The sequence below is a fragment of the Canis lupus genome, chromosome 21 (assembly GCF_011100685.1).
Source record: "Canis lupus familiaris isolate Mischka breed German Shepherd chromosome 21, alternate assembly UU_Cfam_GSD_1.0, whole genome shotgun sequence".
Classification (NCBI taxonomy): domain Eukaryota; kingdom Metazoa; phylum Chordata; class Mammalia; order Carnivora; family Canidae; genus Canis; species Canis lupus.
The window spans coordinates 5814569-5840249 of record NC_049242.1 but is presented as its reverse complement, the minus strand read 5'-3'; the positions used below and the strand labels follow the sequence as shown (position 1 = coordinate 5840249).

The 25681-nt window shown below is 44.5% G+C and overlaps 1 protein-coding gene across 36 annotated transcripts in view; it reads left to right on the top strand.

Annotated features, from left to right (window-relative positions):
- The window catches only part of LOC102156326 (serine/arginine repetitive matrix protein 1-like), a 77098-nt gene that overhangs the window by 17617 nt on the left and 33800 nt on the right, over positions 1-25681 (top strand). For 3 of the 36 annotated variants that reach the window (XR_005375458.1, XR_005375461.1, XM_038568262.1), the window contains exon 3: positions 6296-6323. The exons of 20 other annotated variants lie outside the window; for them this stretch is intronic. The gene's annotated coding sequence lies outside the window, so the exon portion shown is untranslated. Of the gene's footprint in view, positions 1-6295; positions 6324-17717; positions 17923-18179; positions 19399-21306; positions 21491-24230; positions 24360-25681 lie in introns of those variants that run through there. 13 more of the 36 variants (XR_005375431.1, XR_005375432.1, XR_005375459.1 and 10 more) reach the window with 12 other exon arrangements.

Below are 25681 nucleotides of genomic sequence, written 5' to 3'. Positions count from 1 at the left end.
AGTTACAAGGAGCTTTTTTGTTTTTTGTTTTTCTGCTCAGAAGAAAACATTCCTGAAGGCAGTTGTTACGGCTTATTATTGAACCTGGTTGCTTGTCTCCTGGGGATGGGGCCGACTCTGTGCTCACCCTTAGCTTTCTGGGTGAAACGCTGTATCTTAGCAGCTCCAGGGCCTGGGGGGAGGGGGGTGACAGAAGAACACACCTGTGTTGATGAAGACCCCGGGTGGTTAAACACATCATTGAGGTAAAAAAAAAAGAAGTTTTAAGTCAATGATTAGTTTTCCTTTTTATATTTGCGTTACTTTAGTTTACATTATGTTTATACTGCATTATATTGCATTATTTCTATTTTTACAACAGTTTGCTACAAATGCTGGATAAAACAGTATGGTATGAATTATCTTTACTCTCGGTAAATTTCTCTGGGAGACTTTAAGGAGCTCAGTTGTCACTTAGGCCCAAGCTATGGAAGGCTGATGATCTGGCATCTTTAAGTCCTGAGAGTGCCTCCGGGTTTAATTTCAGGCCCAACTGCCTCCAGGCTGCTAGAATCTTGTCCTACTTTCCCAGGGGCAGGAGCCAGTAGAGATCTTGTTTGATCTTCTGCAGTGGGGGGGGGGGCGGGGGGGGCGGGGAATATAGTAACCAAAGAAAGCTGGGGGGTGTGTGGCAGATGGGAGAATCTGTACAATTCCCCAACTCAATCTGCCCTGAGAAGGAGACACATCACTCTAACACTGTGTGGTGTGCCTCAGTTTACAAAGCAATTTCAGATCAAAATGTCCTACATAAGGTAAGCAGGGTAGGCGACATTATTTTCATTTCAGAGGTTAAGAAATCCCTGAGAGATGAAGGTAATTACTGGCTTATGATTACTCAGCTACTCTGTGGCAAAGGGAAATCTCCAGATTCAGAGCTGTTCCTCATTTGAGTTTGCCCGTGGAGAGCCATGGGCTAATCACGGATTAAGCCCAGGGCCGGGTACTCACGGGTAACGCAAGTCACCCCCAGATCCCCGTTAAGTGAACAAGGTAGGTGTTATCTTCCCCTTTCGCACATGGGTAAACTGTGCAGAGAGAGGCAGAGAGAATTGAGCTATAGAAGATATGAGCGTCTTTCCCAATGCCACACAGCTGGTAAGTGGCAGAGCTTGCATCCAACACAAGCCTTATGGTTCTAAGTCCAGTGCCTTTTCTATGCCACCTTTCTGGATACTGGAAAATCAATCTGGAAATAAAGAAAAAAAATTCTTTTGCTCTCCCGAAATATCTGGGTTGATTGCCTACAATAAGAAACTGATGTAAAGTTAAGAGTCGACTTTTCTATAGAGATGGAAGATTACAAGGAATAGACTTGCCCCAATTATGTACAGTGTAATCGTTTCCCTTCCTGTTCAAGACAAAGGTTACTTTGTGGATGTGCTATGGAAATGTGGTGTGGGAGATGATTTTGTAATGAACTGGAAGAGGGTTGCCAAGGTCAGACAATTGATGGACTGGGAGAGGGCAGGGCGAGGTGAGGAGGAATGCGGTGGACTCAGAAGTCTGATAAAGAAAAAAAGTTTGGGGAAAAGCAGGCTGATTAAAAGCAAGGATTGGAATCACACCGAATGATAAAAAGCATAGCAATTGATAGATGCCGGGAGACGGTTGAGCCCAGAGCAGAGTGGTTTTTAGGCTCTGACGCAAGCAAGAGACTCTCTCTCTAAGGTTATATGGACACACCTTCATTCTCTTAACCTGAAGCCTAGTTTAAGTGCCCTGGGCCTAGAGAGAAGGCAAAGGGATGACTTATAGCATCATTCATTACGCTCAGCCTGTCAGTGAGGCAGAGAGAATTGGGGCTTGTTTGGGGGCAGATAGAATGGAATCCAGGAGAGCAAGGAATTGTCATTTTGGGGTCTCCAATTTGGGTCTGGAAGGAGGTTTTGTTTGGAACCCAGGGAGAAAGCCTGGGTTGAAGCCTAAAAAGCCAAGGCCTAGACAGCCAGGTCAGGAGCAAGCAGCTTGGGCCAGGATCTCACCTGCTGGGTGGGCCCACGCAGGGTGAGGACTGGCGAGTAACCTGAGGACACTACAGTTGGCCCTTGAACAATGTAGGCGATAGGGGAGTCAATCTCTGCACTGTCAGATTCTGTATACACCTTAAAAAAAATCTGCATATACCTTCTGACTCCCCTAAAACTTAACTACTGATAACTAACTGGTGATGGGAAGCCTCACCGAAAACCTAACCAGTTGACAAGCATGTATTTTGTATCTTGTATGTATTATATACTGTAATCTGAGCTAGAGAAGAGAAAATGTTATTAAGAAAATCATAAGGAAGAGAAGATACATTTACAGTACTGGACTGGACTGTGAGAAATCCGTGTATAAGCAGACCTGTGCAGTTGAAACCTGTATTCTTCAATGGTCAATGGTATTTATAATTTGCTTATCAGTAAATATCATGTACTCTGAAAAGCCTGTTTTGTAGTCAAGTAAATTGTCTCTTAATGGCTTCCTGAGAGCATTCTGCTCCCTGATTCGTAGCAGAAGGAGGAATGGGGGCAAGGGAGGATGCCAAACTATCATGCCAACACCAACATGACAACTCCAAGGAGAGAAGCAGATTGTACCTGCCATCGAGAAGGGAGCGGAGGCTGAGGGCATGCCCAGGAATTAGAGTCTCAAAGCCTAAAGCCACCTTACTGAGGACGGTCCTATTATTGTCATCTAGAGGAAATTATTGGGATGTCTTATTTCAACCTCATATTTTTTGGCGAGACTTTACGGGTTATGACTTGGCATCAATTTAAAAATAAGTGGGCTCTTTTAGAAACACTCTGTTCTTTAACTTTTTGGGTGTTTCTCAAAGATATCCTGTCCATCTGGTCCTGCAAAGGTAGGGAGTCAGGGAAGTGGATGTGTTAACTCTGAAGTTGGCCTTACCTCGGAAATAGGAGTGGAACTGGCTGTCCTACATTCTCTTCTTTAAAATAAGAAAAGGCACCTGAGAAATTATTCATTCTTCCCCATGTGATATCCTGGGGGATATAACTGACAGGTTGATTTAGACGAAGAAAAGATAAAAACAAAGCCACTCAGGAAGAATCTTTTCTTTTCTCTCTCTCTCTCTTTTTAAGATTTTATTTATTTATTCATGAGAGACAGACAGAGAGAGAGAGAGAGAGAGAGAGAGAGGCAGAGACACCGGCAGAGGGAGAAGTAGCCTCCATGCAGGAAGCCAATGCGGGACTGGATCCCAGAACTCCAGGATCATGCCCCAAGCCAAAGGCAGATAGATGCTCAACCGCTGAGCTACTCAGGCGTCCCAACGAAGAACCTTTTCTGCAGAAGCTAGAAACAGACCATATAGTCAAGATTTGTTGAATGACATTTAACATTCACTAAACACCTATCAAAACCCTGCTTTGCAGGGTGCCTGGGTGACTCAGTTGATTAAATGTCTGCTTTGGTTCAGGTCATAATCTTAGGGTCCTGGGATTGAGTTCTGTGTCAGTCTCTTCACTTAGCAGGGAATCTGCTTCTCCCTCTCCCTCTGTACTCATTCTATCTCTCACTCTGTCTCAAATAAATAAATAAAATCTTTAAAAAAAAAAAAAACCTGCTTTGATCAGGAGTTATGTTTGCCCCATGGGCTGAGGGATGGACAGTTGCTTCCTTGTATAAAGACAAACTTGTGGGGATCCCTGGGTGGCGCAGCGGTTTGGCGCCTGCCTTTGGCCCAGGGCGCGATCCTGGAGACCCGGGATCGAATCCCACGTCAGGCTCCCGGTGCATGGAGCCTGCTTCTCCCTCTGCCTGTGTCTCTGCCTCTCTCTCTCTCTCTCTCTCTCTGTGTGTGTGTGACTATCATAAATAAATAAAAAAAAATATTTAAAAAAAAAAAAACTTGTGAACCATGAACATGAAGCAGAATCAAATAGTAAGTGGAAATACTGGCTTTGGGAGGTAAAACTGGAGTTTCAATGAATTTTGACCCATGTCAGTCTAAAACTATCTTTTCTGGCTGTGATTTTTAAAAAACTGTTAACAGAGCTTTATTCTTATATCCTCATAATCTCACAAAACATTGTAACAAATACAAATACTGTAGGCACCTCTTTTTTTTTTTTTTTTTTACTGAGGCATGATTGACATAAAAGATTATATTGGTTGCTGGTGTACAACATAATGATTCCATATTTGCATATATTGCTAATTCATCCCCATAATTAATCTAGTCAACATCTGTCACCATACATCATTACAAAATACTTTTTCTTGTAAGGAGAACTTTTAAGAGCTACTCTCTTTAGAGTAGGTGCCTGGGTGGCTCAGTTTGTTAAGCATCTGACTCTTGATCTCAGCTCTGGTTGTGAGTTCAAGCCCTGTGTTGGGCTCAGTGCTGGGCGTAGAGCCTACTTAAAAAGTGATCCATTCTCTTTAGCCACCTTCAAGTGTGCAAAACGGTATTATTAACTATACTCACTATGCTGTATATTACATCCCTATGACTTATTTATTTTGTAAGTGGAAGTTTGTACCTCGTGATCCTCTTCACCATCTCACTCCCCATCCCCACCTTTGGCAACCACCAATCTGTTCCCTATATCTAGGAGCTAGATTTTTGTTTGTTTGTATTGTTTCATTTAGATTTCATATATAGGTGATTTGTCTTTCTCTGTCTGACTTATTTCAATTAGCATAATGCCCTCAAGGTCCATCTATGTTAAAAATGGCAAGATTCCATTCTTTTTTATGACTGAATTATACCTATCTATCTCACATTTTTAAATTTCTTTTGTTGGTCATTGGACTATTAGAGTTGTGTCCATGACTTGGCTATTGTGAATAATACTTTGTGAACATGGAGGTGCAGGTATATTTTCAAGTTAGTGTTTTCATTTTCTTTGGATAAATACCCAGAAATTAAATTGCTGGATCTTATGGTAGATTTTTTTTTTTTAAGATTTTATTTATTTTTTTATTTTAGAGGAAAGAGAGAGCATGAGCTGGCAGGTGGGGGTGGGGAGCAGACTCCACGCTGAGCACAGAGCCCAATGTGGTACTCAATCCCATGACCCTGAGATCATGACCTGAGTTGAAATCTAACCGACTGAGCCACTCAGGTGCCATGATAGTTCTATTTTTAATTTTGTGGGGAACCTCTATACCATTTTCCATAGTGGATCCTGTCTGGCTGTGATTTGACATAAGTACATTTGGGACATTTCCTCTAGGCCAGAAGAGAAACTGAAGGCTGGTGAATGGGCCTATGGTTTTGGAAAGGTGAGAGAGAGAGCACTGATGGTGTTACCAAAGGTCCAATGAAGTTAGAGGGGAGGGTTCCATTTTAGACCCTCACAGGGAAGCTTCATGGCAATTGGGTAGGTCCTGAAGTATGGGCAGTATCTGCATGACCAAGATCTCTCCACACTATTGACTTTGAGGCCGGTTAATCCTTTGTTGTGAGAGGCTGTCTCGGGTATTACAGGATGTTCAGCAGTATCCCTGGCTTCTACCCACTTGGTGCCAGAACTTCCTCTACCCCTGTGTGACAACCAAAAGTGTCTCTAGAGCTGCCAAGTGTTCCAAATGGGTGCAAACTTGCTTCCAGTTGAGTATCAATAACATAGTCAAAGGTGAAGGAAAAGGATGTTTCAGACAAAAGGATCCCTTTGAAGGAATGTAGAGAAGTGTGACTCTGTGAATGTTGGAGGATGGTGGTGATGGTAAAGAGAGGAATATGGCAAGAGAAGAGGCTAGAAAAATACTTTTGGGCCAAGTTGAAAGCCTCACTAATAACATTGCTAATCAATGGGACTTGATTTTGCAGGGAATCAGAGAGCATGCAATTTGGGAGAAGAGTGGTTGGAAGAGGAATCTGCTAGAAGTACAGACATGGGAATGGCAGAGGGGGAGTGAGGCAGGAGATGGGCTCCAGCCTAGTGTGGGTATAGCGGGTCTGCTCAGTGAGGGTGGCTGGGGGAGACACCCCCAGAGAGATCAGAAACTTGGTGATGACTAGCAAGTGGAGGGTAGGAGAGAGGAATCACATGGGTGAGAAAAAGCTTATTGGACAAAAAGCATAACATTGACTGAGGTAAGGAGATGTAGAAGAAGAGGAGGAGATCTGACGTTTAAAAATGAATTCTTAGGGCAGCCCGGTGGCTCAGTGGTTTAGCGCCGCCTTGGGCCTAGGGCCTAATCCTGGAGACCTGGGATCGAGTCCCACGTCGGGCTCCTTCCGTGGAGCCTGTTTTTCCCTCTGCCTGTGTCTCTGCCGCTCTCTCTCTCTCATTAATAGATAAATAAAATCTTAAAGAAATAAAAAATAAAAATGAATTCTTAAACACTACTTCTATCTGTGTCTCCATGGGGGGCACACAGGAGTGACTCAGATGCTTCCCCTATGGACTTTGAACTACCAGTTACTGGGTCAGGTGGAACAATGCACCTGTTTGGTAGAGCAAAGACAAGGTTTGAATAATAATAATAATAATAATAATAATAATAATGATAATAATAACAACTACCATTTATTTAGCACTTACTAGGTTCCGGGCACTGAGCCAATGTTTTGCACACTATCTCATTCAATATTTGAACAACCTGTGAGATAGATTCTCTTACTTCCACATTAAAGGTTATTTTATTCATCACATATTTATTAAGTGACTGCTATGTGCTGTGCCCTGTTTTAGGCACCCAGGACATATCAGTGAATAAAACAGTAAAACACCATGCCATTGTGGAGCTCACACTTTATGGAGAAACCAAAATGGGGAAACCGGTTCTTAGTGAGTTGAGGTAACCTGTGAGTCTAGACAGCTGGTGAGTGCTGGAGCGAGAGGTAGGCAGCAATGCACCCTCTGTGCTGGCTGTGGTTGGAGACCCCTCAGTAGACATCCCCAGAAAACTCCTTTGCAAGGCAGGCACAGAAGAGGAAAGATTGCCTGGTGCTGTCACATAAGATTTTTGAAGTCCAGAATCCAGATTTGAGGACGGGGTGGGTGACTTCCTCAGTGACAGAGTTCTTGAATTATCTGGAGTGCATATCCTTTTTGGGGGCTTCCAGGCCTGGGATGTACCAGCAGTGTACTCACAGCTTTATGCAGCTCTGAGCAGCAGGTGTCTCACTCCTGTTAGGTTGCCATGACCCCAAATTTTAGTCAAGAGACCATAAAAAATAAGGGAGACAGTAGAGAGCTGTGTCCATCCACTTTACATGTTACCTCACATACTTAACACTTTATACTTTCACACTACTTACTAGCTGCCTTGGGAATTAACCAAATAATGTTCAGTGTAAACTAAGTCCAGATGCATCATTCTTGTACATCCTTGAGCCCAGAGCAGACTCTTTGCTCTGGTGTAGCTCATTTGCTTAAGTTTCTCTGACCACACCCCTCCTCCAAGTCAGTTGAGAAGGACAGACATTGGGTAGAAGCTTTGTTTTCTCAAGCAGAACAGGACAGGAGGAGCAACCACTTTGTACTGTGCAGGCCTCAGGGGCCTGTGGTCTGAGGGTTTTATCTGTGATATAATATATCCCAACTGGATTTTTCTAGAGCTATGGCCTCGATTCACACTGTTTGTGGTGTTCACTGCCCAGAACTGGGGACAAAAGCCAAAATGATTGGACACAGAATATGTAAAACCTGGCCTTGGGGCCCCGTAAATTGAACTTGGGAAGATTTTGGCCATAGTATGTATAAGACACAATGAAACAATGATTAAATGTTTGTTCACGCACTAAGTCTGGAGTGGACTACATTTACAGTATGACCCCGGCCTAACAACATCATGAGAAACCTAGGATGCTTCATTCTTTCCATCCTGCCACCTTGATGTCACCTTCATTCTCAGGCATGTGAGCAAAATGGCTCCTGCCATTAATTCTCATCAGCAATGACCAGAGAAAGAGGAAAGATTTCTCTTTGTTCCCCTTTCTTTGTTTTAGAAATAAGAAAACTTTCCCAGAAGTCTGTAGCAGATTTCACTCTCACATTTAATTGGTTAGAATTGGGTCACAATCTCATTCCTGAACAAAGCCTTGCCAGGAGGAATGGGGCCATCATGATTGGCTTATAGACCAACCAGGGTCGCCATGTGAAGATGGACTTGGCAACAGCTTCCCCTGAAGCACATGGCTATGTGAAAGATGGTGGATGCTGGAACCCAAACTCATTTCCATGTGAAGGATGAAGCGAGGTGGGCTATAGTCTAGGATGGGTAAGCAAGAGCGTTCTCAATAGCTCATGATCTAGCTCCCACAAGTTCAGTGTTCTCGGTACCTCTAGAGATGGGAAACAATCAGTCTTGTATCTTCCCTTACTCAGCCTTACCCTGAGGCCTCCACATCTGATGTACTTGGACTTTGCCAGCTGGAGACCTTTTTTTTCTTTTTCTTTTTAAACTAGTTCTAACCTACTCTGTACTTAGGAACGGCCTTTCTTCCAACATGCTCCAGGCATTTTACAGACTAGATGACCTCCGCCCAGAGGATCACTATCTTCCATTTAAGGAGATGGTGTGAGGGTCATGAGGCAGCCCCAAAGGCCCAATCTGGACCTTCCTCCTCCTGGCTTCTCCAACAGGAGTGATAGGTCTGAAAGGGCCCAGGCTCTCTGTGGAGGCCTCTGGATGCAGAGGTGTGGTCTATTAACAAAAGCTTCCTTTGTGCTGACTGGAGTTTCTGGAAAAAGTTGGCTCCCCAGAAATCTTGGAGAGGTACTCAAGCAGAGTACCTAGATTGCCTAGAGGTGGAGTAGATTAGAATGGCTGAAATCAGTATTTGTTTTCTCGGCTCCATTCTGGTTTCTGCTCTTACCTTTGGGCAGCACACTGGTGGGCCATTGGATTCTCTCAAGAAATGTTCAGTCTCTTCTCTAGCTGGTCAACATGCTGGGTGTGGGGCATAGAGCCATGAGCAAGACACAGCTCCTGGCCTTGAAGAGCTCACAGATTGGGGAGGAGAAAGACTCGAGGAACAGGCAATTGCCACATAGCAGGATAAATGTGTCAGACCTCCTCTGCTGGGTGCTGCTCCCAGGGAGAGGTGTTGTTTAAGCCAAGTCAGAAGGAACAAGGGAAACTAAATATTGCCTATATCCAAGAAAGACCATGTCTCCACTGAGATTTCTTAAAGTTTGTGGAGTATTAATTCCATAGGATGGTAGTTAGAAAATCACCCGGGGAAAAATGAGCTGGGATAAATTTGGGAACCAACAGAGTAAGCAGTCTGGAGGACCCCACAGGTCTTTTAATAAATGTTCCAGTGAGAACCATGAATCTCTCAGAGGGATGTGGAGCATACATTTCCCAATCACACTTGACCACAACATCCTTTCCCCCCATCCCTCTCAGAGGAGTGATTCCAAGTTTGAGAACTTAGAGCATTGTAACAAAATTGAGGTGTAGGTCAGAGAGGGGGTCATAGTTCTGCTCAAAAAGCTCCTGGGGCAAGCTTTTGATACAATAGCTGTGGTAATTTTCTGGTCTGTTTACATTGTGAGTGGACACTATGGTCTCCTTAAATGATTAAACTCGGACAATTAGAGTAAAAATATTCCTCTTGCTGTGGATAGTTTAGCAGTGGGCATGTGGCTCCATTTTTTGGCCAGTGGGATGAGAGAAGTGTGCTTAGGGTTTAAAGGGAAGGTTTTCTCCTTTAGGAAAGAGAAAATGGGAAGAGACAGCTGCTCTTCTTCCTCTAGGCATGTTCTCTCTGCATATGATGGCTAGAGCTGTGAGGACAACTTGCCACCAGCCAGAGGACAAAGCCAATCCAATACCTAGATGGCAGAGTAGAAACTGAAGCAATCCAGGTCTTTGATGACAAGGTTGAGCTTCTGATTAACCACCACTGGAGCCTATTCTGTCTATTGACTTAACTTGGACTTCTTATTATATAACAATACATTTCCTTGTCTTTTGACTAGCTTGAGTCCAGACCTTTCTGTTATTTGCAATCAGAAGCCTCCCGGGTAGGGACGCCTAGGTGGGTCAGTTCTTTAAGCGTCTGCCTTTGGCTTAGGTCATGATCCCAGGGTTCTGGGATAGAGCTCCCTGCTCAGCAGGAAGCCTGCTTCTCCCTACCCCTGCTCATGCTCTTTCTCTCTCTCTCACTCACTCTCTCTCAAATAAATAAAATCTTAAAAAAAAAAAAGAAGAAGAAGAAGCCTCCTGGCTGATGAACTTTCTTTTTTAAATTTTCTCATGAAAATTTTCTGCTGCCATATTTAGTTGTTTTCTTTATCAAGGTTCATAATTTGGATTCTCAGAGTATAGGTAGAGCTGCCCTGGACTCAAGTGTCCGAGGCAGCAGGTGGCATATTAGTGATGGACAAAAGCAGGACCAAGCCTCAGCTGGTGTAGGCAAGCAGGAGATGGTTGTGGGCTGACATTCCAGCAGGGCTGGTAAACGTGTGATTGAAGAGCTGCAGGTAGGCTGCAGACACCTACCAGAGGCAGCTGGAGCTCAGAGAGTCAAGGCAGGAAAAGGAGAAGGAGCTTGCTTCACTGGCTGGCCTGCACCCTCATTCAAGGTTGGCATGCCTCCCGCACCCACACATGCTCCTTCTAGGGTCACCTGAGTGACATGGGCAGGCCTTTGGCTGCTTCCACAGCTCTTTCCCCAGTTCTCCTGCCTTTGACTTCAGTAACATCTTTGTCCGTTACTGGCCTTGTTCCTATGGTATCACATTTTGTTTTATGAGTGGCTCAAATTCATTTTTATACATATTCAAGGAACTTGTTTTTCAAAGGTCTATTGACACAATTTATTGCCAATTGTAATCATTACCATCCTCACCATTTTTAAGTGTACAACTCAGTGGTGTTAAGTATGTTCCCATTGTTGCAAAATAGACCTCTAGAACCTTTTTATCTTGTGTGGTGGCTAATTCTGTGTCATCTTCATTGGACTGCAGGGTCCCCTGATTACACGTGACTTCTGGATATGTCTGTGAGAGTGTTTCTGGATGACATTAACATTTGGATTGGAAAACTTGGTAGAGTAGATTGCCCTCCCAGTGTGGGTGGGCATCACCTAATCGCGTGAGGGCCTGAATAGAACAACAAAAAAAAAAACAGAGAAAGGAGGATTTGTCCCATTCTTGCCTGCCTGCTTGAGCTGGGACATTGGTCTTCTGTCACCTTTGGACTGTGTTTACCCCATTGACCTTCCTGGGTCTGCAGCTTACAGATGGCAGATTATGGGGTTTTTCAGTTTGTATGATCAAATGAGCCAGTTCCTCCTAATAAATGTCTCTCTCTCTCTCCTCTCTTCTCCCTCCCCCGCTTCTCTCTGGAGAGCCTTGATGAATCCATCTTACAAAATTGATACACATTAAAAAACTGCCCTTTGCCCCCTTCCACCTAGCCTCTGGTAGCTACCATTCTACTCCCCATTTCTATGGATTTGACTACTTTGGATACCTCATATAAGTTGAATCAATTAGGTGTTTGTCTTTTTGGACTGGCTTATTTCACTAAACATGATGTCCTCAAGGTTCATCCACACTGTAACATGTGAAAGAATTTTCTTCCTTTCTAAAGCTGAATAATAGTCCATTGTATGTAAAGACCATATTTTGTTTATCCATCCATCTGTTGATGGACATCTGAGTTGTTCCCACCTCTTGGCCATTGTGCCTTGGTGTCACTTTTACCTACTGTTGTGACTGATGTGTGGGTTTCTAGTTGTGTTGCCCAGGGCTCATTTTAACCAGATTTCTCTGGTGTGGCCAGTGGAAGGGAATGTTCAAGAGATACCGCAGTCTCCTAAGGATGGTCTTGCTAATGGAGTTTTCAAGAGAATCATTTATTTCGGGGGAAAAAAAGCAAACGAAAAACCAGAGAACCCACATGTGTTCAACCTATAGCCAATCCAAAATGTATCAAGTAAAAGATGAATATCTTTCCTTCAGTGTAATGATTCAGCTTAATTCTACTCTGTAGGCATAACTGCGGCTGAAATGTAAGCACATTTAAAAATTCATTTTCTTACCAATAAAAGGTAATACAAGCTCAGTATAAATTTTTTTTTTCAGTATAAAATTTTTTAAGAAAAGCAATAATGGCTACCATTTAATGAGGTCATATTTTGTGCAGGGCCTTCGACCAGAGACTCTAACGATATTCTTTTTTTTTTTTTTTAAGATTTTATTTATTTATTCATGAGAGACACACAGAGAGAGACAGGAGACACAGGCAGAGAGAGAAGCAGGCTCCATGCAGGGAGCACGATGTGGGACTCGATTCTAGGACCCCAGGATCACACCCTGGGCCTAAGGCAGACCCTCAACCGCTGAGCCACCAGGTGTCCCACGACATTCTTTTTCATCTGCACAACTCCATGAAGTAGGCATTTGTAATATTTCAGGCGAGTTGCAGAGTGGTGGGAAGGCACATCCCCAGCACTGCCATTGTGCACACACCTCAACGCAGGACCCAATTTGTTCACCCTGAATGTGAGAGTGATCAAAGGCTCAGAAGCAGCTCCAGCCCACCCTGACAAAGCTTGCCCTTTGTCCTGAAGTTCCTACAGGCCGTGCAGTTGCCACTGAAGATCTCTGCACTAGCAAAGGCCTGTCAGAGTTGGAAAAACAGCTAGATCTTGCCCCACTGCTGCCCTTTTACACTGCGGCTTACAACATCATCCTAGAAAAACCTAAACTAACAACCTTTGTATTTCTAGTAAAGACAATGTTTACAAACACTGGGTTTTCTCCGGTTCTTGAGCCAAATGGGTGGCGTAACCAGGGCCACGGAGCAAGGCTTCTCCTTTTCTCTGGAAAGCCTATTTCCCTCCATCTAAGCCCAGAAGCTGGTTTCATCCCCTTCACCTTGATGGCCGGGATACAGATTTTGAGCTGATGTCAAATTCATTTTCGTGTGTGTGTATGTGTGTGTGTGTGTGTGTGTGTGTGTGTGTGTGTGTTTGCAGGTGAAGCAACTGAGCCTCAGAGACGTTTAATATTTTGCCTAAAGTCAGACATCTAGCACGAAAAAGTTAGAGATCAAAATTGAAGTGGTGGTAAGTTAAGGTACATGAAATGCAGATGTGTTTTGGACTTTGCAAAGTCCCTTCTCGTTTTTGAGTTTCATTTTTCACATCTGAGCTGGGTATAATAGTAAGTACAAGGATAGTTGCAGGAATTAGAAGTAATATATGTAAAGCACCAAGCACAATGCCTAGCTCTTGGTAGGTGGTTCATAACTGCTGGTGATTATAACTGTGCTGCCTGACTCCCAAATCTTTGAGCTTTTCTTGGAACAACAATACCTCTCTCACAGAAATGTAAAAATATAGGGGGAGGAAAAAAAGACAAAGAGAAAAAAAGTTTTTCTGGTTGCACCCTGCTACTCCCAGCGCCAGGACGAAAAGCATTGGCTTTTGGTGATTTTCCTCATTCTGCCATTTCTTTCTAGGAAGCATCCCCCGTAGTTTCCTAGATTGTTGTTTATTATTTCCTTTTCACTTTTCATCACATGCTGGTGCCAACTTTAGTGTCTACTTCTTACCATTGAGGGTTTTGGGAGAAGGAGCAGCCCTGGCGACAAGAAGCCTCTGTGGCCAACAGCCCTTTGAGAAGTGTGGGCCTCTCCAGAGTGGCAAGTGAGAGTTCACTAGAGCGATCTTCATTCCTTCATGCTTTGAACTGGTTCTTTTTCAGAGCTGGAGCTGCTCCCTGGCATACTAGCGTCTTGACCTTCACCATGACTTTGTACTCTTGTGTTTGATGGCAGATACTTCCTCCTCTGAGATAGCTCCCCATCCCTCTATCTGCCCCCGACCCCACTCCGGTCAGCAATGCCCCTGCTCCTCCAGCCAGGACCCTGACCTGACACTGACCCCCAGCTAAGCTCTTTCAGCACAGCTTTTTGCTACCACTTTGGGATCTCTCACCCCACCCACCCTTCAACTTAGCTCTTCTCTAGCTCAAATTTTCCAGGGGTCTCCAGGCTCTTTTTCTTCTCCTTGGTCTCTGAGAAGAATTCTCTCACATCTCCAAAGTTTCTCTCACCTCTTCTCACCTCCTTTAACACAGATCTATTCAGGGCCCCTGGGGGCTCAGCGGTTGAGCTTCTGCCTTCATCTCAGGGCATGATCCCAGGGTCCTGGGATCAAGTCCTGCATCAGAGTCTCTGCAGGAAGCCTGCTTCTACCTCTGCCTGTGTCTCTGCCTCCATCTCCGTGTCTCTCATGAATAAATAAATAAAATCTTTAAAAAAGAAAGATCTGTTCACTGCTTAGCTCTTGAATACAGGTTCAGAGCATGTATCTTGACTATTTTTTCCCAATTATAAAGTATATTTGCTTCTAAAAACAGAGGGCAACAACAATAATAGTAAAGATAACAAACCATTCCTTTAACCTTCCTTCTTCTTCAAGTCATTTCTCCTATCACCAAAATTACTAAATGATTAGGCAATCTCCTCCACTCCTTCCTTTTATCCTGACTTTTGCCTTGACACTGTAATGGAATTCCTTTCTTGAGAGGCACTAAGGACCACATTCTTGCTAAATCTGCTGGCTTTTCTCTTTGTTCCTCACCTTTAATCAATTCAACAGATACTATTAAGGCCCTTGGCCTGCTAGGTATTGAGGCCACTCCTAGAGCCAGATCCAGCCCTTGGGCCCCAGTAATGCAGTTTCGTGGTAGGTGGTCTTGTGGATCAGCTCTTCTTCCCTTCCCTTTCTGACACCATGACTCTAGATTTTCCTCTTTCCTTTCTTATCCAATGGAAATTGGATCCTTTTCTGTGTTCTTTACTGGTATCCTGGACTGACATTCCTGCCCTGTCCCTGAAATGGAAGCATTCACGAGGTTAACTTTTTGGCTCCTTCCTCTCCATTCCCTTTTGGCATTTGCCTTCAAGAGTCACCTCAATTTCACTGCCCCTGACTCTCCTCCTGCCAATTTGCTATCTCATTGAAATCTTTATAGCTTGCTAGATAGTCCAACTCAGATGCTCTGCATGTAACTCCTACTTGAAATGTCCAACACTGAGCTCATCCTTCCCTCACCTCTTAGGCATTTCCCCCCAGCATGTGGACCTCCTCTGAGAACTTCCTCCACTCCAGGTTGGGCTTGAAGGACACCATCCTGCACTCTGGGTCATAGCTGGTTGGAATGATAGTGGGTGTCCTGCTGCTCTGGATGAACTGGGACATGCTGCAAAGGCAGAGATGAAGCTGCCATCTTCAATTGTGTGTGTGTGTGTGTGTGTGTGTGTGTAGAAGAAAGGAAATCTGGTTTGTGAAAAGAGGCACAAGTGGAGTGAAGAGAGGCAGCAAAGAGATACCCTGCAGACTCTAGATGACTCAGCATCGCCAAGGAACAACATGGCCCTAGAAGTATTGCCCATTCCCAATTCCGGACCCTTGTAAGGTTCAGCTATACTATCTGCCCTTACATTTTGAGATATAATCCTATATTTTTAGAATAAATTCTCCCTTTTCTACTTGAGTCAGCATAAGTGAGCTTCAAATGAAAGAGGCTTGACTGTAACACCCTCCAGCCCAGACCTTCATTGGATTAAGATTTCCCTTACTGGTTGGAACTATCTTCCCTCAGTATTCAGGCTGAAAACCCTCATGTTATCTTTGGCACTTGCCTTACCTCATCCCAACTCCCATCATCTACCATTACCTGACTCCTTCTTTCCACTCCTCCCATCACACCTAGGTTATTACCTCTTAATCAGACAACTAGGAGTGCCATCACTTCTTATTTGTCTCCTGCTCTGTGGATTAACTAGATGCCATACTTTCTATCAGTATGCCCCTGTACTTTCTCATCACCATGCCTTATTGGGGCTGCCGGGAGACCACCCTCCCTTCTTTTTTACTCATCCATCATACTCCAAACTAAACATCTTCTTCACTGATGGGCTTCTTCCCCAACCAGTTAACACTGTGTCTGCCTCCAAGTACCCATTACCCTTCCTACACCTTTCTCTAGGCACTTCTCACATTCTGCTTCTTCTGAGATTTATGGGTGTCTCTCTGTATCATTTCTCCCATTACACCACTAGCTCCTTGAAGGTCGAGATTTGATCCTGTTTATTTGTTCTTTCTTAATACTTTGCCTCTCATCAATCAAAGAAAACTTGGTACTAGCTTCCTATAATCCACAGAAGCCAAAATGACTTTTCAAAAACATGATCGAGATCATGCTGCTCCTCTTCTTGAATCCTCCAGTGACTTTTTCTACACTTGGTGTTGCCAGCCTTGTCCATCCATCTAGGATCCTTGGACACACTAGGCTTGTTTCTGCTTTAGGGCTGTTGACTCCTAGTTCTCTCTGCCCGGAATGATTCTCCATCAGCTCTCTGCCTGGAATGATTCTCCATCAGCTCTCTGCAGGACTGACTTTTACTATTACTCAGACCTCAGCTTTCATGTCACCTCTCAAGAGAGGTCTTGGGACATCTCCATCAATTCTGAAGTAAGTTACCACTCATTTCACATCCTATGTATATTTTCTACATGGCTCTTCTGTTTGCTTTTCTTAAAACAGCTTTATTGAGCTATACCTTATATACCATAAGAGGCATTTGTTTAAAGTACATCATTTAATTGATTTTAGTATATTTACAGAACTATATAACCATCATGATAGTCTATTTTAGGACATTTTTGGCACCCCAAAAAGAAACTTTCTATCCATTGGCAGTGCAGTAGCACCCCTCTCCCGACCACTTTACTGTTTGGCTTCTGGAAACTGCTAATCTGCTTTCTGTCTCTGTAGATGGGCCTGTTCTGGATCCTTCTTAGACATAGAATCATATAATATGTGGTCTTTGTGACTGGCTTCTTTTACATTTTGTATTGTTTCTGAGGCTCATCCATGTTGTTTCATGAATCAATACTTCATTCTTTTTTTGGTGCCCAATTCTCCTTCATTGTGTGGATATACTATGTTTTACTTACTATCTCATTAGTTGGTTGGACATTGGGTTGTTTCTGGTTTGTGCTTATTTTTCCTTCCCTCTCTGTGAAAGAAGAGAAGGACCTGCGTCTGTGTCATTCTCCATGATAAATCCACAAGCACATTCGTGGTGTAGTGACCGCATCCTCATGCAATGCCTCTGGGACACGAGTAAATGCACGGAATTGCTGGTACAGTGGAGCACACTTGCATTCCTAGGGTCTTGGACAGTGTCTAGCACAGAGGAGGTCTGCAAACCGCATTCTCTGAGCAGGTGGGTTGTTAGGTTGCAGAAGACAGTGGGCAGCAGCAGCTCTGCTGTCCATCTGTCTGCTTTCCCACCTCCTTCTGGTAATATACAGTTCTCCTACCCTTCACCCACTCTCGCCAGGCCTGAGCTGCAAGTGCCCATGTTCCTTGCCATAAAGAGAAAGCAGGTGCCAGGCAGAAGAGGAGGCCACTGTGTAAGGGGAAGCAGGAACAGGCAGACACTTGGGTTGTCAAGGAGAGTGCCAGACCTCTGGTTCCCTGAGGCCTTAGATCCCACAGCTCTTCCTTTGACTCTGAGCTTCAGCAGGATCTTCCCAGGTAAACGAGTCAATAAACCCCTTTGTTGCTTTGGCGAGCTTGGCTTGGCTTCCTGTGACTTGCCATAGAGTCTGATGAATACACTGAGGATCCTACTCACCTAACTGGTCTGGTCACAGCAACAAATAAGAATTGTCTAGGGTTTCTCAGATGAGAAAATATTTTCATGGTCATTATTTTATTCTACCTTCTTAACAGAGGGGGAAGAAAAATCACAAACCTAATTTTAAACATGTGGAAACCGAAGATCAGAGACATCAAGTGACATATCTCAGGTCACCCAGCTGAAAAGCTGCACAGCCAGGCCTCTGGCCCCCGGTTATGCGCTGTTTGCCTACTGGCCCCAACACTCACAGCTGGCTTTGGGAGGAAAGGGTGACATGTGCTCCTGGATGGTTTGGTGGTAAGTCTGGGACCTCCCGTAAAGCCTCAGGTGTTTGCTAAGTAAACAAGTGGACAGATTGAAACAGGAAGACTTCCACAGCTGCCCAGGAGCTGAGCACAGGGGTCTCCGGTTATCTGCAAACTAGACGCAGAGATGAAGGGTAAGTGTTGGAGTAAGTCACAAAGTGAAAACCAGACACTTAGCAGTGGCCAGATGAAGAGGATGATACACAGCTTTGCCCCCCCTTCTTCTACCCCTTTCCTATTTCCTCCCAGTTCTCTGCCCCCTTTCTTTATAGATGAGACCAAATGGAAGACGACGAAGATCCTTTCCCTGTGAGCTGACTGACACCCCAGGCAGGCTTCCTAGAGCCACACAGCAACATCAGAACACACAGAAGATCAAGAAGACAGATTCTGACATTTGAGTTGTCCCCAACTCCTCCTCACTCCTCCTGCCACACGTACTCTCTCGGGCCTGTAATATTCTCTTCAGTGACTACTGTACTACAGCCACACTAATTTATTCAGTGTACTCCAACTGTCCATGTTTTCCCTCCCACATCCCTCTTTCTCTGCCTAGCAAACTCTTATTCATCCTTCAAAGCCCAACTTGAATGTTACGTCTTTTAAAACTGTCCTCCAGGGATTCTCTGGACTCTGAGCTTCCATGGTACTGGATAAACATCCCTCTGTAACACTTTTCACACTGTGCCATCTCCGGAGCTTTTGCTGCATTTGTGTTCTCACCAGATGATAGTTCCTGGAAAGCCTGTCTGTCCAAGGAAGCTTTGTCTCCCAGCCCTGGCCCAGCATCTGCACAATAGTAAGCGCTCAACAAGCGCTTGCTGAAATTTTGCAAACGAAGGCTGACCTCTCCTAGAACGAAGGCCTGAGACTCCAAGAGTGGCTGAGCACATTCAAGAAAAATTTATCGAAACTTTCTCTCATGTGATGACTGATGACTTGAAGGAATCATTCGTAATACGATCAGGCTAATAAAAGAGGCCCTTTTGGTAGAAGTGCTTAGAGAACCTCTAGTTATGAGTTCTTTTTGATAAATAGTGCAGAAAAAAGCCCTTTCCTATTTCTGTTCCGGTTGCTCCCTTGCAGTGCAGATGATGAAGAGCATTATTTTGATCTTTATTTCGTGGCAAATAGTGTAGAGGGAGATGGCCCCGAGTTCGCCTGTATTAGCTTAAGAGGGCTGCTACAGCAGGGGACCACAGGCTGAGAGGCTTAAACAAAACAAATTTATAGTCTCACAGTTCTAGAGGCTACAAGTTCAAGATCAAGGTGTGGGCAGGGTCATTTCTTCTGAGGGCTGTGAGGGCATCTGTTCTCTGCCTCTCCCCCGGCTTCTGGTGTTCCTTGGCCTATAGGATCATCACCCCAATCTCTGCTTTCATGTTCACATGGTGTTTTCCCTATGTGTGTGTCGGCCTTCAATTTCCTCCTTTTTGTGAGGACCCCAGTCATGTAAGATGCAGGCCTATCCTACTGACCTCATTTTCACTTGATTGCCTCTGTCAAGGCTCTTTCTTCAAATAAGACCACTTTCTGAGGTACAGGGGATTAATACTTCAGCATATGAATTTTGGAGGAATGTAATTCAACACATAACAGTGACTCTGAATTGACAGCTGAAATGAGTTCAGAACTTAGAATCCTGAAGCCAGGTAGACAGGAATAACAGAAGTAGAGATTTTCAGGGAAGTTCACTTTTCTTCCCTGAGTCCATCTCTCAGTGCCAATAAAGGCTTCATTGTACTACTGGAGAGATTCAGAGGGAGAGATGCTAAGAACATTCCAGAAACCACAGGTGAATATTCACCTAACCTGCCTTGTTTCGGCTACTACCAGGGAAAATGCACCTGCAAGTGGTGGAGACAGACAGAAATAAAGTGAAAGAGAGACAGAATGACAGAAAATACATGTACTTCTAAGTAGAGGCAGATTTTCCATGATGCTAATAAAACTCAAGCTTCATGGCTTGTTAAAAAGGATCCTGTACTTAATTTCATCTTCTTTTTTTGAAAGATGAACTCTCCCTCCAATGATATGAAATCTAGGCTCCTCAAAACCTAGATCTACTCTGCCTCTAACAAAAATACCTGGACTGTCTTTGGGGTTCAGAATGGGATGTAAGAAGTTCCCCTTCTCCTTCATATAGTTTGGAAGACAAAACTCACATGGAGTTGCCTCCCCAAAGTCCTGCCTAAGTAAAATGCATTGGCCACCGGACCCCCCAGAAAGCCAGTCATTCCTCCTGCCCCATTCACATGGAATGGACTTCATTCCTCTTCCCAGAGTGACTGGCAGCTTTAAAATCTTAGCAGAGCTTACTGGTCCCTAGAAACTTCTAGTCCTGAAACAGGGAGAGCCTAGGACAGATGCCCATTTGAGTGAGGGGGGCCAAGGGAAGTTCCAGAGAAACCACTCTACCAGCCATCTGAGGGATGGGCTGACCTGGGCTTGGTGGTAAGAGAGCAGGTGACCAGTTCATTTGACACCTCCCCCCCCCCCCCCCCACAACCTCCTGCAGCAGGGGAGTGGAACTGCTAAGGGAGAGCACACTTAGCAATTTTCATTTCTTTGGGCTTTGCCCTGCTCTCCCTTAGTTTCTGGGTTTTTCCTTTCCATAATATTATTGCAGAGCTGGATGCTGGTGACACTGCTCTTGGCCAGGGCTGGCTCTTTATTTGCAGGTAATTAACTTGGCAGAGATGGTGGTATTTAATAGCTAAGGTTGACTGATCAAAATGTCAATGATCTCATTTCTCAAAAATGCTTTATGTGTGTTGTTTTTTTTTCTCCTAGGCCCACAGTGTCTATTTGAATTTCCCCTCTCTCTAAGACGAGATTTATTTGTACCATTCAGGCAGTAACTGGTATCTTCTATAATCTAATCTCTCTCACAAGTGCAATCCCAAGATTTGAAGAAACTGGGATTATGGGACGATCGGGATTAGTATATTTACTGGTCTGCCACTTGGGGATTGGTCAGAACTTCCGTGTGGCAAAGCCAACATTATCTCATTCTTAAGAGGGCCATGTGACAGGCTTGAAAAGGCCAGTCGTAACTTCAGATTTCTAAATAATCAAATCAAGTAGACATTCAATGATTGCTTAGTGATTGGATGTTATAATGGCTAGAAAAACCTCACTTCAAATCAACCAGATATTTATGAAGTCCAATCAACTCTATAGGCATGGCCTAAGAAATAATTACCCCTGTTTTGCTGATGAAAGCTTTGAAGTATAAAAAGCAAGTGGCTTGCTCAACTTTATATTGACTTAGGCATATAAGCCACAGAACTTAAATAAAATCCTTGGTTGTGTATTTTTGATCTCAGGCTAAGAATGGGGACATGTTATAAAGAGGAACAGTAAAGGAGCTAGGGATGTTTAAAGAATGTGACCATGGCATGGCCTAGACTCACAGACACCAGAACTTCAAGGTTGTTCAGAATCCGTAGCAGTTCCAAAGACTCCGTGAAACTGTTACTTACATAGTAGCTGAAGTTCTAGATTCTTTAGTTCTCTGCCGTTGATCTGATTCACTACTCATCCAGTGTCTTTTTTAGGTAAGCCCACCCACTTCTCTTTGAGCCCCTAATAGAAACTCACCTTCCCTGACCTCTTTCTTCCCCCACAGTTAAATTCCTTGCTTGTTTTATTTTAACTTTTTAAAAAAAGATTTATTTATTTATTTGAGAGAGAGAGAAAGAGAGCACGAGCAAGGGGAGAGGGAGAGGGAGAGGGAGAAGCAGACTCCCCACTGAGCAGGGAGCCCAATTCCCGGGCTCGATCCTGGGACCCTTGGGATCATGACCTGTCAAAGGCAGATGCTTAACCCACTGAGCCACCCAGGTACCCCTAAATTCTCCATTTGAATAGAGCTTTGTTACCAGTCATAGACAAGGCTCTGGAATACTTGGGTTCCTGGTTCAATCAGATATGGCTTTGGTATGAGTACGGTCATGTGTAACAGAAAATGACCAGCCCACTTAAGTAATAGTTAGAGGTCAGAGGTGGCGAGTCCCCTAGAAGGGGATGGCAGGGAGCAGGGATGCTGTGATTGACTGTCAGCTCTAAATAGCACACTGACATAACCCAAACCATTTCCCTATTTCCTTATTTCGTCTATGCCGCACATAGCAAAGGAACTGATTTAATATCTCCTCTGGCTTCTTTAAGGGAAGGGCAACTGAAGATGGTTGGTGGTTGTGTCAGTTTGTGGGATTTATCTACAAAGCCATGGGAGAGCTCAGACTCCAAAGGAGGAAAGAAAGAAGAAAGTGAAGGAAAAAATAGTTATCAATTAGAGGGCTGATACTTATTTTGGCAGTGACATTATATAGTTAATGACTAGCTATAGGTCCCCAGGACACCTGATTATTCACCATGAGGCCTCCAGCAAGATGGTTCATGGCTCGGAGCCTGGCTGGCTTCTATAAAGCAGGAGATGATAATAGCATATGCCACCTCCCTGCCTCTCCTGAGGTGTCTGAGGACAAGTTAACATTTGCACTGAGCTTTGAAACTCTGGGATGAAAGGTGTGAACAGACTACAAAGAGGCATTGTACTGGTGATTTACATTTGGTCCTCAGACATTTCAGGCCCTTGTCTGAGGCTGGGTCTGGCAGCGAAGGGGAGGGAGGAGGAGGCAGGGGCAGGGGAAGGGACCGAGGCGCTAAATGTCACACCCCTGGAACAAGGATCTGTGGGCTGCCACCTTGGGGGAAATCCAACAGAAGAGAAGGTGCCTCCACCAGGGAATTTACTCTAATACACTGAAGGGTGTGGGAGCTGTGGTTTGTCTGGTTTCGGTAAAAAAAGTTCTCAAAGCAGAAAGACTGGACCTAGTACAGCATCTCCCTGGAGTCCTGGTAGAGATGGCAGCCCCAGTCGTGCCATGCAACTCTTAACTTCTGCTAATCCTGCTCCTACTTGCAGTGACTGTCCCTAGGCAGAGGCTGGGTGACATAGGCTCCAGTCAGCCGGTTTCATAAGGCCTCGGCCCTGAAACAATCACCGAGTGCCTCCTGCACCACCTCCTTCCCTCGGTCCCTTTGATATTTAATTTCCTCTTTGAGGCTGTCCTCAATGGCCATTTCTGTTTATTCCACCTACCATGAAATGGTACTCTGTGTGATAGGCTGTTAGGAGGTGGTGGCCCAGTGTGTGGTTTGCTCTTGGCTCTGGAACCTGCCTGGGCACGTCCCTAGGAGCTGGCTATTCCCAGGCCCGCAAATAACCCTGCTTTCTTCATTTCACCCTAACCTGGCTCTGAATGGGGACCCCATGACCTTTGTTTACTCAACTTCCTCACACCCATCCATCAAACCTTGATCACTTAGAATGCTTGGTGAATTCACTGGTTATGAGGGACATTAAGAGTTAAGAAGGGATAGGTTTTCATCTAGATGTCCCCTTCCCTTACACCTGCTATGCTAAAGAAGTGTGTTCTCCACCTCTGAGACTGAATTTTCTTACTTGTTAAAATGAGATAATGACATCTATCCTACCTATTCACAGGAGCATTTTGAGAATCAGGTGGTTTAAAGTATACGAAAGCATGTGATAAATTAAAGAGGAGGGAAATTAGCTCACTATATTGGAGTTTTACAATGCTTCTACTTAAGCCACTGAGCAGCAGCCAGGTCCAAATGCTCTGAACTCTTTGCATATGGAGAGGCGTGTGGGAAGGGCATTGGGCTCTGTTGACATCAAGGACTCTTAAGCTCATGAGCCTGACTTTGGTGTGGATTACATTTGATTCCCCAGTGACAGTTCTGGGGTCTTCCACCAGGGTATGTAGTAGGGGGGCAAGTGATTGAGGCTGTCTTCTAAGGTCAATGGGAAACCATTGGAAGGATTAAAATGGAAGAGTACCCTGATGAATTTTAATATTAAAGCCATTCTCGGGCTGTTATGTGGAAAATGGAATGTAGGTATTTGTAGTGCAGCTGTTATTGTTCAGCTGACAAGCCTCTGAGTCCCCATTTTATTTGGGGAATTCCACCACTAACTGGTCTTGAGGTGGGAGACTTCCCCCACCCCCCACCCCTCTAGATGTTGAACATGCCAGATACTCCCTCTGCCAGTTCTGAACGCTAAGGAATGGGCATGGGTGCTCCACCAGGGACTCCAAATCTAGTTCTAGGCAAAGACCTGGGACAAGACAGATTTATTCCAGCAGTGGCAGAGATGGCCAGCCCAGGGGCCAGTGGAATCCCTAGTGCCAAAGGGGGCCCATGCTGGAGAAGGTGGAGATCCCGCAGGGAGAGCATAACATTCTGACCAAGCCCATCCTGTACCAGGATGTTACTGCAGTGCTTTCTCAGCCTCTCTGGGCTCCTGCTGGTTTCTCAGGTGCATTCTACTGCCTTCTCATGGATTCTGTGAACTTCCCAAGAGATTGCCAACAATCCACTTCCTGCTTAACTAGAGTAAGTATGTGTTGTTTTCGTGCAATCCAGAGCAGCGACATGTTTAGAGGGAAGGGGAGAATAAAGAGGCTTATCCAGTCAACCAGCGAGAAATGACAGTGGCATGAACTGAGCGTGGTGGTGCAGGTGGGAAAAAGTGAGTGCAATGGATTTTGGGTGCTGTTGAAGGAAGAGTCATCAGAATTTCCTAGTAGTTTGTGCCTAGGGAGGAGCAAAGCAGAATTAAGGAAAGCTTGATGTTTGCCTTGGAAATGTTTAAGCATGTTTGTATAAGCCCAGAAAAAGTCTGGAAGGAAAGGCACTAAACCTTTATCAGGGCTTGTGTTTGGGAGGTCCCTGGACCTATAGTAGGAACAGAGGCTTTACCTCGTATTTTACACATAAAAACATGATTTATTTTATACTTACTTCATATTTTACATTAACAAATGATAGCACTTGGGTGCTTTTTTTTATTTGTTCCATAGTTTGTAAGTAAGACATAAAAAATATTTTTGAGAGAAATCTTAGGAAAATTTAGGCAGTGTTAAAGGCAAAATTAGATTAATGAAGAATGTTTAGGTCTCTCAAAAAGCTGAGGGGAAAAATAAAACTTTCTTGGCTAACTAAAAGAAATGCTACTATTTGAAAGGGAAAGCAAGAGATGAGGACCAGAGGAAGATTTTCGTAGGAAGTCATCATTTTATCCCAGAGCAGAAGGTTTCACAACCAAGGGGCAGAGTACCATGTTTCCTTAAATAGCATTAATTATGTATTTAGGAAGTGAAGCTGTGCTGAATCCAAAGCTATCTAGATTTGAGACCAGATAGTTAGCAGTTAGTAGGAGTTTACCTACATCAGAGATGAGACATTCCTGAGAGAGTTTGTCAGAAAGCTGTCTAATCTTATCTACCCTCCCACTCCCCCAAGTCAGGGTTTGGGAAGGGGCGGTGAGGGATTGAGGGCTGGGCTGTGGCCAGCAAGGTGGGAGCACCACTTACCAAAAGTCAGAAAAGCCAGGCCAGGTTGTTTGTCACTCAAGGCTGAGTTGAAATCACATATCAGTCTGTAGGCCAATTTGTTCATTTCAAATCCCGAAGAGTGAACCCAAAGCAGAGCCCAATCCAAATGGGGAACTGGCCAAATAGCTAAGGTAGGCACAAGTGGTAAGGCGGGAGAGCCACTGCTTTGAGGCCCCTGGCGCAAGCCTGGAGTTATGGCATTCAATCATGGGTAGAAGTGTGTCTTGGATGGTGAAGAGTTCCTGAGAGGAATTGATGTGCTTTCAAGGTCCCAGGGAGTCGCCTGAAACTCAGAGGCCTGTATCTGAGGGAAACGGGGAC